Here is a 17,945-nt window from a genome sequence, read left to right as displayed (position 1 = left end):
TCTGCTATCTTTCAGTCTAGAATTTTAATCATAATTTGATTTTGTTGGTTTGTTATTCATTAAATGTGAGTGGAAGTGAAATCTCACTAGAAGTTAAGCACAAAGATGACTGATTTACTTCAGGGAAGACCATAAGTATAAGGTGGAAAAAAATTCCAAAACATTCTATTTGCTGAAAAATTTGCTACGAGGCTCTTGGTTACTCAAAGGCTCACTCAGAGTGTGCAATTAGGGTGTTGGGGCCTTTTTGGGTAGAGAGAAGACAACATTTAATAAACACAACAGACATTCACTGGCATTAAATTGATTGCAGTGCACTAGGGAAGCAAGTTATGAGAGAAATATGAAAACAGGCTTTGTATGCTGTGAAGTGGAACATTTCAGAGATGCCGATTACTAAGATTGGAACTAATAGTAATGCCCCAAAGCCAGGTTTCTGATGCAGGCCTACGCATGTTCATGTTATTCTTCATTCATAAAGAAATCTTAGTTTGCCAACAGGATGTATACTAGACCCCCTCAAAGACTTAAGAATTTTATCTACGTAGAGAATTAACATAAACACATGCCTTCATTTACAGCCAGAGGGAAATAAATGGCGTTCAGCTTATCTGTCTTTGTAAAAGAAGAAAAAAAGTAGGAATGAAAATTAGATTTTTTTCAAACATATTTTAGAATAAGTTTTTTTTAAGATTTGCTTATTTATTTATTTGAAAGAGTTTCAGAGAGGGAGAGGGAGAGGCAGAGAGAGAGAGAGAGAGAGAGAGAGAAAGGTTTTCTGCTGGTTCACATACAAGGTGGCCACAACAACCAGGGCGGGGCCAGGCTAAAGCCAGGAGCCACTAGCTTCAGCTGGGTCTCCCACAGGGGCTCATGGGCCCAAGAACTTGGGCCATCTTCCTCTGCTTTCCCAGCAGCATTAACAGGGAAGTGGATTGGAAGTTGAGCAGCTGGGAAACAAACTGGCACCCCTATGGAATGCTGACATCATAGGCTACTGCTTTACCCGCTAAGCCACAATGCCGGCATGCTTATTTTCTTCCATTTGTTGACATCACTATGAATTTAAAGAAGTTTTTTTTTTGTGTCCTGGTTTAATTTGACTTTTGCTTTAAGAGGTCAGGAGATCAGATTCTGTCTCTAAATTTGGAACAATATTTTTGGACTGAGACCCTCCAAGATTCCTGAAGAAAGCAATAGTTAAGCTGACTACCAAGGGACATGATTTCTTTTTTTTTTTTTTAAAATAGATTTATTTATTTATATATTTATTTGAAAGAGCGAGAGAGGGAGAAAGAGGGGAGGAGAGAGAGACAGACAGAGAGAAAGACACACACAGAGAGAGGGATCACTTCTAGCTACTGATTATCTTCCTAAATGCTTGCAACCACAAAAGCTGGGACTGGCCTAGAGCTAAAGTCCAGGTACAGAAACTCAATCCAAGTTTTCCACGTGGAAGGTAGGAACCCAGAGCTTGAGTCATCACTTTTGCTTCCCAGGGTCTGAATATTAGGAAACTGGAATCAGGAATTTGAGCTGAATATCAAACCCAGGCACTCTGGTATGTGATATGGACATCCTAACCACTAGATCAAATCATGTCTGCCCTTGACAGTTTAAAGTAGAGCTCCATGAAACAAAATTTGGTAAGGAGAAAAAAAGTCGTGGATCTATCCCTCTATGCTATCTTTTAGACAGACATGTTGCACTCATTATGCAAAGGGAAACTAAGGCTCAGAGGTGTTGAGACAGGAGTGTGTATTAGTCAGCTTTTCATAACTACAACAAAATATTTGAGGCAACTTTCTTTGGAAAGAGAAATAGTTTATGTATACCACAGTTCTGATGTGTTAAAAATCTAAAGAATGTGATGCAGGCTTTGGTGAAGACACCATGGCCAATGGTGGAGCATTTGCATAGGATCACATGATAAGCCAGAAGGCTGTGAGAGAGACTGGGACTAAACTCAGGCTTTTATAATAATCATCTCCAAAGAGCTACCTTCAAACAGCACACCCCCACTGACCTTCTGATGTACCCGTAAACCACACGACCTAAAATTTCCCCCAATGTTAGTCTCCAATCTTGTGGACCACAGCTTTAACACAGTGTCTTTGAGGGACACATACTATACTCAAAGCATAGCAGAGTGCAATTTCTATTATCGTATAGGAGCTGCTGTTGTGTCTTAGCAGGTTAAGCCATTGCCTTCAGTGCTGGCATCCCATATGGGCTCCAGTTTGAATCCCAGCTGCTCCACTTCTATGGGGAGCAACTCGGACTAGACTAGTTACTGGAATTAAGACTTATTCTATGCATCTGCTCTCCCACAATATGGCGCTGGGAGAGAAGTAAACAGCTTCTACACAGCTGCCTCTCACCAACTTGACAAGCTGCAGGAGCTGCTCCTGACTGGAGGAGAGCAGCGTACTCGGCGTGTGGGTAGCAGAGTTGGGATTGGTGGAAGAGGACTATAAAGGAGGAGAGAGACAACATGCACCAGGAACATCTAAGGGGAACACCTGAGGAACACCTGAGCAGCCTCTGAGCAGCCCCCGAGAGAGCCGGCCGGCGGTGTGCCGCTCCCCCGCGGAAGTGGGGAAAGTGGCAGGGGGAACTGCCCTTCCACGGAGGTGGAAGGGACGGTAGCCAACCCGGGAAGAACCAGCAGCAAACCCGGGAAGGGCCGAGCAGACAAAAGAACAGCGCAGGGTCCTGCGTCGTTCCTCCGCGAAGAGGGGGAGCGACAACTTCCAATCCAGTTCTGAGCTAATGTGCCTGAGAAAGCAGTGTAAGATAGCCCAGGTGCTTGGGTCCCTGTACCCACATGGAAACCTGGAGGAAGTTCTGGCTCCTAGCTTTGGTCTGGCCTATTCTGGCCATTCTGGCCATTTGGGGAGTGAAACAGCAGATGGAAGATCCTCTCATCTCTTTCTCCCTCTCTCTCTCTCTTTCTCCATCTCTCTGATTCTGCTTATCAAATATGAAATAAATAAATCTTTAGATCATAGAGTGAGTGTATTTTTTGTAAGAGTCTGTCAAACTGTCTTTCAAAGTGACTATACCATTTTGCATGCCTACCAACAATGAATGAGAGTTCTTGTTACTTCATAAATAGTTTTTAAAAATACCCCAAGTGAGTCCTCTAATGAAGTCAAGAATGAGAGCATCCACCTTGGAATAATAACGTCTCCCAGAAAAACATCTTCTTCTCACTTGGTCTTCAGTAAAGCAATGAATCCTTATTTCTTTTCCATTTCCTTGGAAATGTTATTTTTCTATAATGCTAGTATAAAATCCTCCAATATAATATCCACATTAAAACATGAGGGCCAGACAGCAAATTAGATAGTCTGAATTTGCATTTGATCTAAAATTATTTTGTACAGCTTCTTTATTTTAGAGTGTTGCTATCCAAGATAATTGAGAATTCAGTCTGATAAGGAATGGTATTTATAAAGCCAGGAGCCTTGAACTGGTGCCAGTGCATGAAAATTTTTACAGGGCTCTGTTGATGGTCACAGACCCCAAACAACTATCTGATGAAAGCCTGATACTGTTAACAACAACAACAAAAAGATGTAAAAAGGTGGTGCCTCCAGTACTTTCTCTGAAGTTTCCTGGTCTTCAGGTGCCAGCTTTGTCTTTCAAATAAGGAAAGTAACCAGGCTTGGTATTGCTGACAGAAAAGAAGTAAAATTGCATGGGCCTTCAGAACTTTCTCCTAAACTCGATGGTCTTCAGATGCTAGCCTTCATATTAAAATGGGAAGGATGGGTGGTGTAACTTACAAGCTGCCTTATTGCTCTAGGTATTATATTACATTATAGTGTTTCATTATTTGATTATACTTTAGGGTCAGAAATCCATTAGCATTGAGAACAGCAAAAAGCATGGTGTGCTAAATTTTCATCAGCTGCTTTAGATTTAGTAGATATCACTGTACTGCATTATGATAAAGTAAGTGAAGAATTTACTTCTGGTACTAAATTTAAAGGGGATACACAAGACTCAGTTATCAAAAAATAGTATTTCAGTGCTCTATTTAAAAACAAATCAAAATTAATGCAAAGATCATGATGAACAAAACTTCTATATTCTAAATACAGACTGTATTTTCCATTATATTTGATATTAGAAACTAATGGCTATAATGCTTTCCCAAGCTAATATAATAGCAGGTGTCCATGTACTCATTAATACAATAAATTACAATAAATTTGCATTGGTTGCAACAGTAAGAGTATTTAAAACATGGCCTTTTACCTCAAAGGACTTGTTATCTAATGCGGGATGGAGAACTCAGTTGGAGAGGGAAAGAAGCAGACTTATGTAATTAATTTTAAAACATGTTAAAAATAGAAGAGTATAATAATGTAGGAACCCACAGTGTGGGCATTTAGAAGGCAGGGTAATTAATTTTCTGGAAATGAGTCTGTGTGTGTGTAGTAGAATGGGTCAGTGTTCATGGAAAATGTGATTTTATTAAGAACTGCACAAAAGGGATATTTTAAGAGAGATGAATTGAAAGACAAAGTAGGCTGAAGAATAACATGGCAAAGGTACAGAGACACAGACATATAAAGGAAATTCAGGAAAGAAGGGGGCCTTTGTAGCAGAATCATAGGTGTGCAAAATCTGATATAATGGTTGGATATGTGACTGGAAAAGTTGGTTGGAATTTTAACTTTTTGCATGCCCATTGCCTCCTGGAATCCAGAGCCAGGCACCATGGGGTGAATAAATGAACTGCAAATATTCTTCAAAGGGGGGAATCCCCACAGATGAGAATCCTGTCTTTCTGAATGCAATAGTGTTTTGAAAATCTGTACCTCTGACCTAGTAAACTTAAGCCAGGAAGATTAAGTTAACTATCCAGGAAAACTAGCTGCTTCAAGAATTTAACTTTAAACTGAAAAAAGGAATTATTTACACCCCATCTCTGTCGCATGCACAGTGAATCAGAGCCAAGGCAGCACACTTTTAGAGATTGCCCGCCATTTTGATGGCTTGAGTGCTTTGACACACCAGACCCGGTGTGTTGGGCTTGAAATGGGTCAAGGTTGACTTTTATGACTGAAGATCATTTCTGAGAGAGAAAAATGAAGCACATCAAAGTGCAATCATTTTTCAAATTGTACACTAGATTCTGGAGATGTTGCGTCTTTGGCCTTGACTTGAAAGCTGTGGTGTTGAGTCTTTTAGGAGGTGGAAGGTAATGGATTTAGACAGCAGAAATAAACGGGAACCTCAGGAATCCTTCTGGTTTGGCATGATGGAATCCAGTGGCAAGCACACTGTATATATCTGAAAATGAATAATAACCTCATGAAAATATAAGCAGAATTTTGTAGCATGTCCTCCCTTGATCTTACCTGCTTTAATCCACAATGTTTGTGGCCTTCTCCTCTCTCTCTCTCTCTCTCTCTCTCTCTCTCTCTGTTTCTCTTTCTCTCTCTCTGCCTTTCTCTATTTCTATCTCCTTGTCCTCTCTCTTCTTGATCTCTAATATTGGTTATTGTGGTTCCTTTCTTATTTATGCCAAATTTCTAGCTATTGTATAATTGGTGATTTCTTTTCTAATTTAAAAATCTGTGGTTGGAAATAAAGAAAGAGAAAGTATTTCCTTACCCTTTTTACTTTTAGTTAACCAGAATACCATTAGGGCCATTCTAAACAGTCAAGCTTAAGAATAAATATTTTGGAATAGGCCTTCACATACAAAATTTCTTGTAATTCTTAGTGTTTAGCAATAGCTTAAGAATTCTTAAACAAAGAGTTTCTTAAACTAAAGAACAAATTTCTATAGTGAATGACTCACATTGGAAGCTGAATTGGTATTGTCTGTTGTAGTATCATGTTTTTGTATTTCTTAAAATTTTCTAAAAACTAAAACATGCCCATTTATAGCAGTTACTACACAAAAATACCATTTGCACCTAAAATAAAATGCTCTTGAAGGAACAACACTTTTATTCTTTTCATTTGGCTATACAGAAAACATTTGGCTATATGGAAAAATAGCTTATTCAGAAAATGTGCAAACCTGGCTCTGGACATAACACTAATTTTCAAAAATGGATGGGCCAAGGCTGTTTACCATAAGTTTTGTTGCAATCAGTAACGTGCTGTTGGAAGTAGCACCGGCAGTGATTTATAGTAATTGCTTGCCATTGGTCTATGCTATGCTTGCCTGCATAATCCATCAATTGTCCCCTAAGTGCTCAGGGCTTATAACCTACCTGAGGTTATTTAGTTCTCAGGAAACACACACTACATGCCAAGATCCAAAGAACAAAACGTTGACTCTTGGTTTCTACTGCTCCAATCTATATGGCAGCAGAAAAGAATCTCAGGCATGTTGACTCACCCTGGTTAGATGATAGGAGATATTCTATGAAGGCGAGAAGTCTCAGCTTCAGCACCACCACCATCCAGGATGGGCTAATCCTTCAGGGTTGCGGCTGTTATATGCATCGCAGCTTCCTTGGATCTTTCTGACTGGATGGTAGTGCATCCCCTCTGCCATGGCAACAATCAAAAGTGTCTGCCAACATTGCCAGATGTTCCCTCACAGCAAAAAATTCCCTTGGTTGACATAAATAGTAATAAGGAAAAAGGCAAAATGAAGAATTTGCGGTTGGTAAATACTGAATTCTCAAGGCATGAAGCATGTCACAATCTATTGGATGAAAAAATAACAGGACAAACAGTTTTTAAAACAAAAAATACATTGACAATTTTAGAAACTTTTTAACTGATGGACAGGAATGATAAAAATTAACCTCAACAGTTTGAGACTTCTGAAGCATTTGGATTTGGCAGAAAATTTGGAATGTGAGAATGGTAGACTTTTTTTTTTTCTACATTGCTTTATTTCATTTTATTTATTTATTTATTTACAAACTCATTGTTTTTTGTTAAGTTTTATTTATTTATTTATTTGGAAGTCAGAGTTACACAGAGTGATAAGGAGAGGCAGAGAGAAAGAGAGAGAGAGAGAGAGAGAGAGAGAGAAAGGGAGAGAGAGAGATCTTCCATCCACGGGTTCACTCTCCAGTTGGCCACAACGGTCAGAGTTTGCCAATCTGAAGCCAGGAGCCTCTTCAGTGTCTCCCACATGGGTGCAGTGGCCCAAGGACTTGAGCCATCTTCTACTGCTTTCCCAGGCCGTAACAGAGAGCTGGATAGGAAGTGAAGCAGTCAGGACTCGAACTGGCGCCTATATGTGATGCTGGCACTGCAGGCAGTGGCTTTACCCGTTGCGCCACAGCGCCGGCCCCCATTGGTTTTAATTCTATCCCTCTGGTTATGTAAAAGATTTTAATATGGCCGGTGCTGTGAGTGACACAGCAGATTAAGCCACAGTTTGCCATGCGGACATCCCATATTGTTACTGGTTCAAGTCCTGACTGCTCCACCCTCAATCCAGCTCTCTGCGATGGCCTGGGGAAGCAGTGGAAGACGCCCAAGTCCTTGTGCTCCTGCCATCCTTGTGGGATACTGGATGAAGATCCTGGCTCCTGGCTTAGACCTGGCCCAGTCCCAGTGGCTGTGGACATTACAGGAGTGAACCAGAGGATAGGAGATATTCTCTCTCTCTCCCTCTGTCTCTCCCTCTCCCTCTCCCTCTCCCTCTCTCTCCTTCTCTTTTTCTGTAACTCTGCTTTTCAAATAAATAAGTAAATATTTTTTAAAAAATTAATTTTTCTTCTCCATGATAGCACTTCAACTATTTGAAAACATGTACTATATCATTCAGAAGCTCCTTTTCCAACCTGTTTTTATAGATTCAACAATTTGTAAATATTTTGCCATATTCACTTAATATATAAATATTATATACACACTATATATTTTATTTTCTTGAAAGCAAAAATATTAACTCACATGAGATACATAACAAAGATCATAAAATGAGTAAAGAAGGTTATATTATTATGTAAAGCTACAATTTATAATTATTTTTATACCAAATGATATGATATCCCCACAGATTTTATATTGTCTCCATTAGAAGACATGTTTTAAGTCCTCCGTTTTCCCAACCTTTCTTTTAATTTCAGTGTATTTGTATTGTTATCAAACTGAGATTCTCAGGACTGAGAATCCCAATCCCTGGAGAACTTGAATCAGTAAGAAATGCTTTTGCTGTAAGACTCAGAACATCCAGCAGTTATTCAAATCTTTTTTTTAAAAAGTGTTCTCCTGTAACAAGAATCCCAAAGGTGGTTGATGGTTTGCATTGGCTCATCTGCTTAGACTGTCTCAGTTGATTTTTTTTTTTTTTGCAACACAGCGGAGTATTTTATTGAACAATGTTATAAGTTGTAAGAACAGAAATCTGTAATCAATTAATTATTTTACAAAAATCAGGCTGGTTTTAACTGTTTTTGTGTGAATGTAAGAAGTTGCACTTGAAAAAGTATAGGTTCATATTGGACAAGATGCATCTAAACTTTATAAATTGCTGTTATTTTTAATATGAAATATACATGAGTATGTGTTTTAAACATAAATATAATTGATCATAAAAGCTCATGTTTCTACTCAAATGCACTTGTGAAAAGGAATTACAATTTAGCCATAAAGTAATTCAGAACTTCCTAACGGTATCTAACTTAAACAATGAAGTAAAACATCCTAAAACATCTTTTGTTTGTGTGAGAATTTAATTACAGTGCCTCATATTAGCATTTTCTGTCCCAAAGGTTATTAAAAGTGTTGAGAGGGAGACAAACTCTACAATCTTTATATACTCATATTGATTCCAGTCTCTTATTTTAGAAAAACAAGGGTTGATGATTTATGACTCCTCCTAATCTATGATGGTTACAAAGTAAAACTTCTAGTCAAGGTATGAATTTGTAAATTTCTTATCTGGAATCAACTTATGATATAAGAAAAATTTCGTGGCACTAAGTTATAATAGTATTTCAATAATTACAAATTAAGAGAATATTTAGAAACTTAAGAACATCTGGCTATTAAAATGATTCAGATTCAGACAAGATAAGATTCCTTGTGGGGAAATCACATTCTAAACTCCTGGCTTTTTACTTACATGTCTCAGTGTCACAGGGTGAACAGCAACAAAACTCAGTGATCAGAGTGATGAGCATTAGTCTTTAGGGACACAGGTCCCCTGCTAGGACATCACTGACCTAACTGTATATGTTATCGACGCAGGCCCTTTTAAGGAACCATCCATACAAAATAATCAAAGGATGAAACAGAACTCTGAAAGAAATCATACATCATCTTATAATTATGTTATGAGAAAAAGACTCAGAAACAAATGTTTCTGATTTAAAGTGAATTGCAACTACTACTATATGTTTTCTTTCACAACTTCAAGTAGACATAGCTCATAAAGTAAAAAGAAAATCATAGTTTTATAAACACTAAAGCTTATCATAGACAACTGGGACCAACGAATAGCATCTTTCATAGTCTGTCTATAGAAATAATTAACAAATGAATTATTTTCTCCTTATTCTGCAAAGCCAGTCAACACAAGTGATTTCAAACTTAGTATTTTGTAAATCACCCAGAAATATACAATGTTAATGTTTTTGCAGCTTTATAGGAGCATAAAATAGCAGTTTTTAATCCTTGCATTTTTTAACATTATAGAATTCTGAGACATTAAATTGTTTTTTTTTTCTTTCTACTCCATGTAAGACTAACAATGGGCAGAAAAAAATGAGAATTTTTGTTATGCAGGTAAATAATTGTGCTTTGCTTAGACTCATGTTTCAAGTTATGCTATTTTTCCTCTATAGCAAAGCCAGGAAGCAGGTTCTGGGGCTCTTATATGATAACGTCCTTGGTGCTCTTAAATGATAACTTTTTGTTCAGGAACTTCCAAGCAGTCACACCCCTGTCACAGCGAGGAGGGTCATTTCTGTGGCTGGGGTCTTCTCTTCCCTTTGCTTCTTCAGGCAGACCCGGTGAGGCCAGCTGGAGATCTCCGGAAGCGCACGTGGGGCGGAGAGGCACGCACCTCCGCTGGAGGCAGTTGTGTCTGATATTTTCTTCTCATGGCCAAACTGACTGGTCTCTGTCCAATGATAACGCAGAGACTCATCATAAAAATTAGAAACACAAAAACGAATCATTGAAGTTTCATTTTTTTTTTGCCCCATGCAAATGGAGCAATAGCTCTCAGAGTAAAACAAACAGGATGTAAACAGTCTGTGCAATATCGCATTCTAAGGACGGACCTTGGAACACTTGAGACTGTCTCTTGATGAGTATCTGCCCTGGCATCCTTAGAACAGAGCAAGGAAAGCATGCAGAAGTATTGGTGGTATTTACGGTCAGTATTAGTGGTGTATACAGCTTACCTGATCAAAGCAGAGTGGGAAGAGCATCACAGTCTACAACCATGAAAATCACGCTGACAGTCTAGAGGCTTCTTGAACAGCCAGATTCTGTTACTGACAATGTGATTACCTTTCTCCCTGCCTTGTGATTTCCTTGTACAAGCATCGCCCTAGCTTTAGGTCACTGACTACAGGAAGTCATATTCACTATTGTGTCTCATCATTTTCACAAGTCATGTTACGTAAATGTTCAGGAAATACTTTCGCATGATCAATGCATACCAGCCATGTTTGACTCTGAAGAGCGTAATTTCCATTTGTAGGAGGTTATTTCCTAGAAAATTTCATTTTACTACATATTGCTTTTGTTTCTGTAACTTGGGTTTTCTTATTTAGCTTCTGTTTATAAATTATTTAGAATTACATGTATTTCCTACATAGGAATTTATTATGCAAAACATGGCTTGAATAGAATTCCCAAAGAAGTATTCTGGACCAAAAACTTTTGTGTTTCTATATAGTATAGATTTTTCAGAAAAAGATAAATTTAAGATCAAATGTAAAGTACTCAGACAAAGGCATATTTTCTGGAAAATGAGATAAGGCCTCTTTGAAGAGATTTTTTTGTTCCTTCCCAAAATAAACAAAAAAATTCTGTATTTATAATGATTTTCCAGAATTTTCTGATTCTGTTACTGAACTCACATAGTAGGACTATCAATGCCAAAATTCCAAAACACAATTTAGGAGTCCATTTCTCGTTGATTACAGGAAAAACCATAATGGGCTTCAGAAACATTCTATCAAAATTGAAATAATTTTATCTTTTTTTTTTTTTTTTGACAGGCAGAGTGGACAGTGAGAGACAGACAGAGAGAAAGGTCTTGCTATACCATTGATTCACCCTCCAATGGCTGCTGCGGCCGGTGTGTTGCAGCTGGCGCACTGGTTGATCTGAAGCCAGGAGCCGGGTGCTTCTCCTGGTCTCCCATTGATAGAAGAAGGATGCAACATATAAACTGTCTCTTTTTTTTAAAGATTTATTTATTTATTTGAAAGTCAGTTACACAGAGAGGGGAGAGGCAGAGTGAGAGAGAGAGGTCTTCCATCTGATGGTTCACTCTCCAACTGGCTGTGACGGCCAGAGCTGCACCGATCTGAAGCCGGGAGCCAGGAGCCTCCTCCAGGTCTCCCACATGGGTGCAGGGGCCCAAGGACTTAGGCCGTCATCCACTGCTTTCCCAGGCCACAGAAGAGAGCTGGATCAGAAGTGGAGCAGCCGGGGTTCGAACCGGCGCCCATATGGGATGCCCGCGCCTCAGGTCAGGCGTTAATCCACTGTGTCACTGCGCTGGCCCCCAAACTGTCTCCTTAGTCTCCAGGCTCCTTTTCAGCAGTACATACCTTTCACAGGCTGTGTTGGTGGATTTACAATAATTCATCCATAATCTCTCTTTGGTTCCCTGTAGGATCAATGATAGAGGAAGTTGTAGGGCTTACAAGTGAGATCTATCACTTTAAAGGACCAGGAACATGTTTGCAATTTAATTAACTAGAGCCAAATTAAGTCGTCATGCGCATTTCCTAAATAGCACATTTTCTTCCTAATTAGAATGGTTTTAGTTGCTCATGAAGTGACTCAGGAGATGACTGAACAATTCGTGACATCATTGTATACAGCTGCCTTAACATATTTTGGAAAATGAAAATATCTGTCCAACTTCACCCATACAACTAATAAAAACTTTCTTCACCATCTTAAATTTGGTGCCTGTTTATATCAGATACTTCTGTTTTTCAGAATGATGACAACTTTCAGAAATGCTGACTTTTTTCCAGAGGGAAAAGAAAAAGACACACAGACCAGGAAAACAAAACAAAAACAATAAGGATCAATTCTTATTCCCCACCCAACCTGGAAGACTCCCCAAAGTCAGGACTGGCGTATCAAGTAAATTACAGCTTGTGCGACTTATTGTCTGCAGCTTGCTTATTTTTATACTCAAGTGAATATCATTTCCACTTAATTGTTAACAATTAAGCCTTTGTAATTCTAAACATTGTTGTTTCTGAAATGAAAGAGCCCATTTTTTGTTTGTAGAAATGGCATGTTAGCAAAGAAGAAACAACTTTAAAATGTTGATAATTAAATGAATGACTTTTAAAAAAAGATTTATTTATTATTTGTTTATTTATTTGAAAGGCAGAGTTACAGAGAATCAGAGAGAGAGAGTGAGAGATATCTTCCATCTACTGGTTTGCTCCCCAAATGACTGCCCAGGCCAGATCTGGGTTTATTGGAAGCCAGGAGCCAGGAGATTTTTCCGGGTCTCCCACGTGGGTGCAGGGGACCGAGAGGACTTGGGTAATCTCCCACCACTTTCTCAGGCACATTAGTAGGGGACTGGATCCTATATGGGATGCTGGCACAGCAGACAGTGGCTTTACCCACTATGCCACAGTGACATCCCCAAGAGTGACATGTTTTCTAATTTCTCAACTCCTGGAAGTATTTGATTCACATACTGTGAAATTTTTAGTGAGTTGTGTTAAGGAAGCGTATTTTGGAAGTTCAAAGCACAGTAAAAAAGACATCTTTTAGATTCAGCTTGGTTCTCTGGAAACAGCTGCTCTTAAAACATGAGCCATTTTATGAAAAGATAGAGCATACTACAGAGAGGCCACACAGGTTACATGAAGACAGAGGGCACTCAGCTGAGATTGGCTTTCTAATCACAACTTGCCAAGATACCGGGCATGTGAACGAACTGGATAGGTTCACTCTAGTCCAGGCCTTTTGATATGTGAAGTAGAAATATCATTCACTGATTCAATGAGTCTGTTTTTGTGACTATATCCCACATGAAATTATACCCTTCCTCTCCCCATGCTGTGATTATTGTCATGAATCCCTCACTTTGTGATATGAATATCTCTTTTTTTAAGAAAAATTCTGGAGTTAGAAATGTGCCAGAGGATTCCAATACAATCCCATCAAGGTGGCATGTACCAATACCATCTCACTAGTCCAAGTGATCAATTTCAGTTCACAATTGATCACACTGATAGGTCTAATAGTCAAAGGGATCACACAAACAAGACTAGTGTCTGCTAATACTAGCTGATAGAATAAAAAAGGGAGAGAACGATCCAACATGGGAAGCAGGATGCACAGCAGACTCATAGAATGGCAGATGTCCTAAACAGCACTCTGGCCTCAGAATCAGCTCTTAAGGCATTTGGATCTGGCTGAAGAGCCCATGAGAGTATTTTAGCCATGGAAAGTCAAGACACTCTGGAAAAAAAAAAAAAACCTAAATAAAAGATCTCTGCGAGTGAGATCCCAGTAGAAAGAATGGGGGCATCAAAGAAGGAGGTACCTTTCTCTGAAGGGAGGAGAGAACTTCCGCATTGACTATGACCTTGTCTAAATAAGATTGGAGTCAGTGAACTCAAAAGGCTTCCATAGCCTTGGCAACTCATGACTAGAGCCTAGGGGGATTACTGACACCATAAACAAGAGTATCAAATTGTTTAGTCAACAGCAGGAGTCACTGTGTACTTACTCCTCATGTAGGATCTCTGTCCTTAATGTGTTGTTCAATGTGAATTAATGCTATAACTAGTACTGAAACAGTATTTTACACTTTATGTTCTGTGTGGGTGCAAACTGTTGAAATCTTTACTCAATATATACTAAATCGATCTTCTGTATGTAAAGATAATTGAAAATGAATCCTGATGTGAATGGAATGGGAGAGGGAGCGGGAGATTGGAGGGTTGTGGGTGGGAGAGAAGTTATGGGGGGGGAAGCCATTGTAATCCATAAACTGTACTTTGGAAATTTATATTTACTAAATAAAAGTTTAAAAAAAAAAGAAGGAGGGAAATCTGGATTCATACCAAGCAGCAGGAGCCAGCCATGTGGAAGAGCATACAGGCCAGAAAACTAAAAAAAAAAAAAAAAAAAAAAAAATTCTAGATATGTGTTTGTATATAATATCTGCATTTAAAATTATTTTGGCAAAATGCTAAATAATTGTTGAATTTTAAAACTAAAAAAACCACAAATGAATATAAAAGAAAATATTAACACTCACTGAGTCCCAACTCATGAAATCATATAGTTCAATTACTTGCTGCTTTAAATTTTGGGATGGATTGTGAACTGCAATATATGAGCAGAATGACTTTGTTTAACTTTTAATGTATTGAAACCTTTACTTGTGGGACTGGTGCTGTGGTGCAGTGGGTTAAAGTCCCAGCCTTCAGTGCTGGCATCCCACATGGACGCTGGTTCAGGTTTCAGCTGCTCCACTTCTGATCCAGCACCCTGCTAATATGCCTGGGAAAGCAGCGAATGATGGTCTAAGTCCTTGGGCCCTTGCACTCATGTGGGAGACCCAGAAGAAGTTCCTGGCTCCTGGTTTTGGATCAGCTCAGCTCCAGCTGTTGCAGCCATTGGGGAGTGAAGCAACAGATGGAAGACCTCTCTCTGTCTCTCTCCCTCTCTGCCTCTCTCTGCAACTCTTTTAATTAATTAAAAATAAATCTTTAACAAAAGACAAAAAAAACCCTTTACTTATGTATTTACTGGCAATAAAACTGCATGTTGGAAAACATTGTTCTAGGTAATAGATAAATGCATTCATTGACTCCTTTTGCTTTCTTTCCACTGTTCAGTTCCATTTGGTTGTTATTACTGTGTCTGTAGATTCTGCACTCTGCCCCAAGCTATTAGCTAATGCCTTCTTTGAATTAGAGAGTGTTTAGCAGCTCAAGTGACTCCATATCACAGTTGGCTTAGATGATGGTTGTATTCCAAGTTTTTGTGCCAGATGTAGTAACTCTGATTCTATTATTCTTGTGTTCCCCCTTGTATTATAATTCCAGTAACTAGGTCTTAACCTTGTTCATTCTGATTATGGGTTATATTACAGGGGTGGGGAACAGTGAGTCCATGGGCCATACAAGGCCTGTGAAATCATTTGGTCTGGCCCTGCCAACGCAACTGCATCCCAGACTCAAAATTCAATAAATCGGTACCAGGATAATTTCTAAGCTGATTATTTTGTATGGCTCATGAATGATGTTATAAATATCCAAAAGGCCCTTGGCAGAAAAAAAGTTTCCCATCCTGAATGACAGTTGTATTGGTCAGCTTTTCATTACCGAGATAAAATACCTGAATCAGCTCACCTGATAAGAAAAAAATTTAGTTAGATCACAGTTTTGGAGGTTGAAAGTCAAGGACATGTGGCACCATGGATTTGGACTCTGAGGACAGAGATGAAGGGGACAGTGCTGCACGTGTAAAGGAAGAGTCACAGGGCAAGCTGGGAAGCGGAGTGCAAGGGTCAGACCCAGCTTTCATAAGCAGTCCCCTGGAGAGAACTACCCCTGGAGGACACATGCCCCCTGTGACCCACTGACCTTCTGCTATGCCCACCTTCTAGATATAGCAATTGGATTAAGTCTAAGTACTGCTAACTTTCTTGGCAATTTAGAATGCAAAGTATTTTATTTTTAAACTCCTAAAATTTGAAAACAAGATAGCCTAGTTAAGTCATAGTTTTCCAAAGCTGAATGTATTTCTTTGGAGCTGTTTTGCTGCTTGACACACAAAAATCACTTCCTACAACTCCTAGGTGGGAACACTACTATTTGGATGACCTGTGAGTGAATGATTGAAGGATCAGTCTCAGTTGCTAACGCCCATTTTTCTCCTTGGTCAGGATCTTTAAAAATCTAGAGTCGATGCATTGCTCTGGTCTTGCAGTGACAATTTCATTCCAAGTGTCTCGTGGGAGGCACACCTCTTATAGAGGAATCCCTCTTCATCCTTCCCACTCTCATACCTCTGAGATCTGCGTGGATCTGCTCACCGTGCTGTGCCCATTCATCAAGAGGAAGAAAGCTTGATTAACGTTGAGCCGTAAGTGCCTCCTAATTATTTTGATGAGTTCACTCATGTTCACATGATCAGCTACAGAGAATTAAGTTTTTATTCAGGACAGAAGCTGCTTCTCATTCTTGTATCTTTCTTTTGTCACTGGAATTTTGGTAGAATGATGCTGTCAGATAAGCAGCATCTGTTGCCCTTTGTTCTACCCCAAAAGTGCAGAGCTGCTTGAAGGTTTTCTCTGAAGGCTGGGTGGTGATGGCAGGAGGTCCCCGTGGCTATGTACCACTGACTTGTGATTCTGGAGTTTAAAGTGCAGCATGAATTAGGAAGGCAATCGTGTTCAGACTGCAGCAACACCTTTGCTAATACTCCACTCAAGAAAGGGACCTTTCTTGGTTTTCATCTGTGTGTTCATTTTCTATTGGTACCGTGGCAGGTGCAAATGTTCAGAAGCTTTATACAACGAATGTTTATTATCTCATAGTTCCAGAGATGCTCAGGAGCAGTGTGGCTCAAGTGGATCTCCGCACCAGGTTTTTCAAGGCTAGAATCAATCAGCTGGAGTGGACTCCTTTCTGGAGGTTCTGAGTATGAATCTCACTCCAAACATGTCCAGTGTGTTTCGTATTGCTGTACTAGAAAACTCTAATAGATATAGCAACTTGTAAAGGATACAAACGTATTTCTCATACAGTCTGGAGGTTGTGAGATTCAAGGTTAGGAAGCCAGAATCTGATGAGGCCATCTTGTTGTATAATAACCTAGTGGAGAACATAGTATGGAGGGAAAGAGAGAGAAAGAAAGAGAGAGAGAGAGAGGGATCACCCCCTTTTAAAGGAATTCACTCAGTAACAACCGTAATGCATTTATTAAGGCAGGTCCTTACAACCTAGTAATTTCTTAAGGCTTGCACCTCTCATCACTGTTGCACTACGGATCATCTTTCCAACACATGAACTTCAGGGGACATACTCAAATCATAGCAAAGTTCCTTTTGTTTGTTGGCATCCAGTTTCTTAAAGTTGTACAACTGAGGTCCCTTTCTCCTTGTTAGCTATCTGCTAGGAGTAATTTTCTCAGCTACCAGAGGATGCCTGAATTAATTATCTTGTGGCTCCCTTTCTCCATCTTCCATGTCAGCAATGGAATCTCATGCTTAGAATTTCCCTTTCCTTTCTGCTTTTGCATTTCATTTTTGAAATATTTATTTTATTTATTTGAAAGGCAGAGTGATAGATTAGGGGAGGTAGAGAAAAACCTTGCATCTGTTTGTTCACTCCTCAAATGACCTCTACAGTCAAGGCTGGGCTAGGTTGAAGCCGGGAGCCTGGAACTCCATCCATACCTCCTTTGGTGCAAGGTAAAAGGAATTTTGCCATCTTCCACTGCTTGCCCAGGCTAATTAGCAGGGGGCTGGATTGGAAGAGGAGCTGCTGGGATTTGAACTGGTATTCAGTTTTGATATGCAGCATTGTAAGAGAGAGCTTAACCCACTCTGCCAGGTCAATTTTCCTTCCCTTCAGTTCTGAAGATTTCATGTCATTATATTGTACCTTTCAACTTAATCCAGGATAATTTCCTAATTTTGATGGCTGTTGCTTGGTAACATTAACTCCAACAGACAATGTGTTCACAGCAGTTCCTGGATTATTGGCATAATCAAGGGATGAAAACCATGGGAGGGCATCTTTAGAATTCTACCTTCTACAATG

General features: G+C 39.3%; 1 pseudogene; it reads right to left on the bottom strand.

Moving 5' to 3' along the window:
* Positions 1-14,405: 14,405 nt before the first annotated feature.
* On the bottom strand, positions 14,406-17,612 carry LOC138849464 (microtubule-associated proteins 1A/1B light chain 3 beta 2-like; annotated as a pseudogene).
* Between the last annotated feature and the right edge of the window lie 333 nt (positions 17,613-17,945).

This window comes from Oryctolagus cuniculus, chromosome 4, assembly GCF_964237555.1.
Source record: "Oryctolagus cuniculus chromosome 4, mOryCun1.1, whole genome shotgun sequence".
In the NCBI taxonomy this organism is placed as follows: Eukaryota; Metazoa; Chordata; class Mammalia; order Lagomorpha; family Leporidae; genus Oryctolagus; species Oryctolagus cuniculus.
Note: the sequence above shows the minus strand (reverse complement) of the source record. Positions and strands in the feature narration are given on the sequence as shown.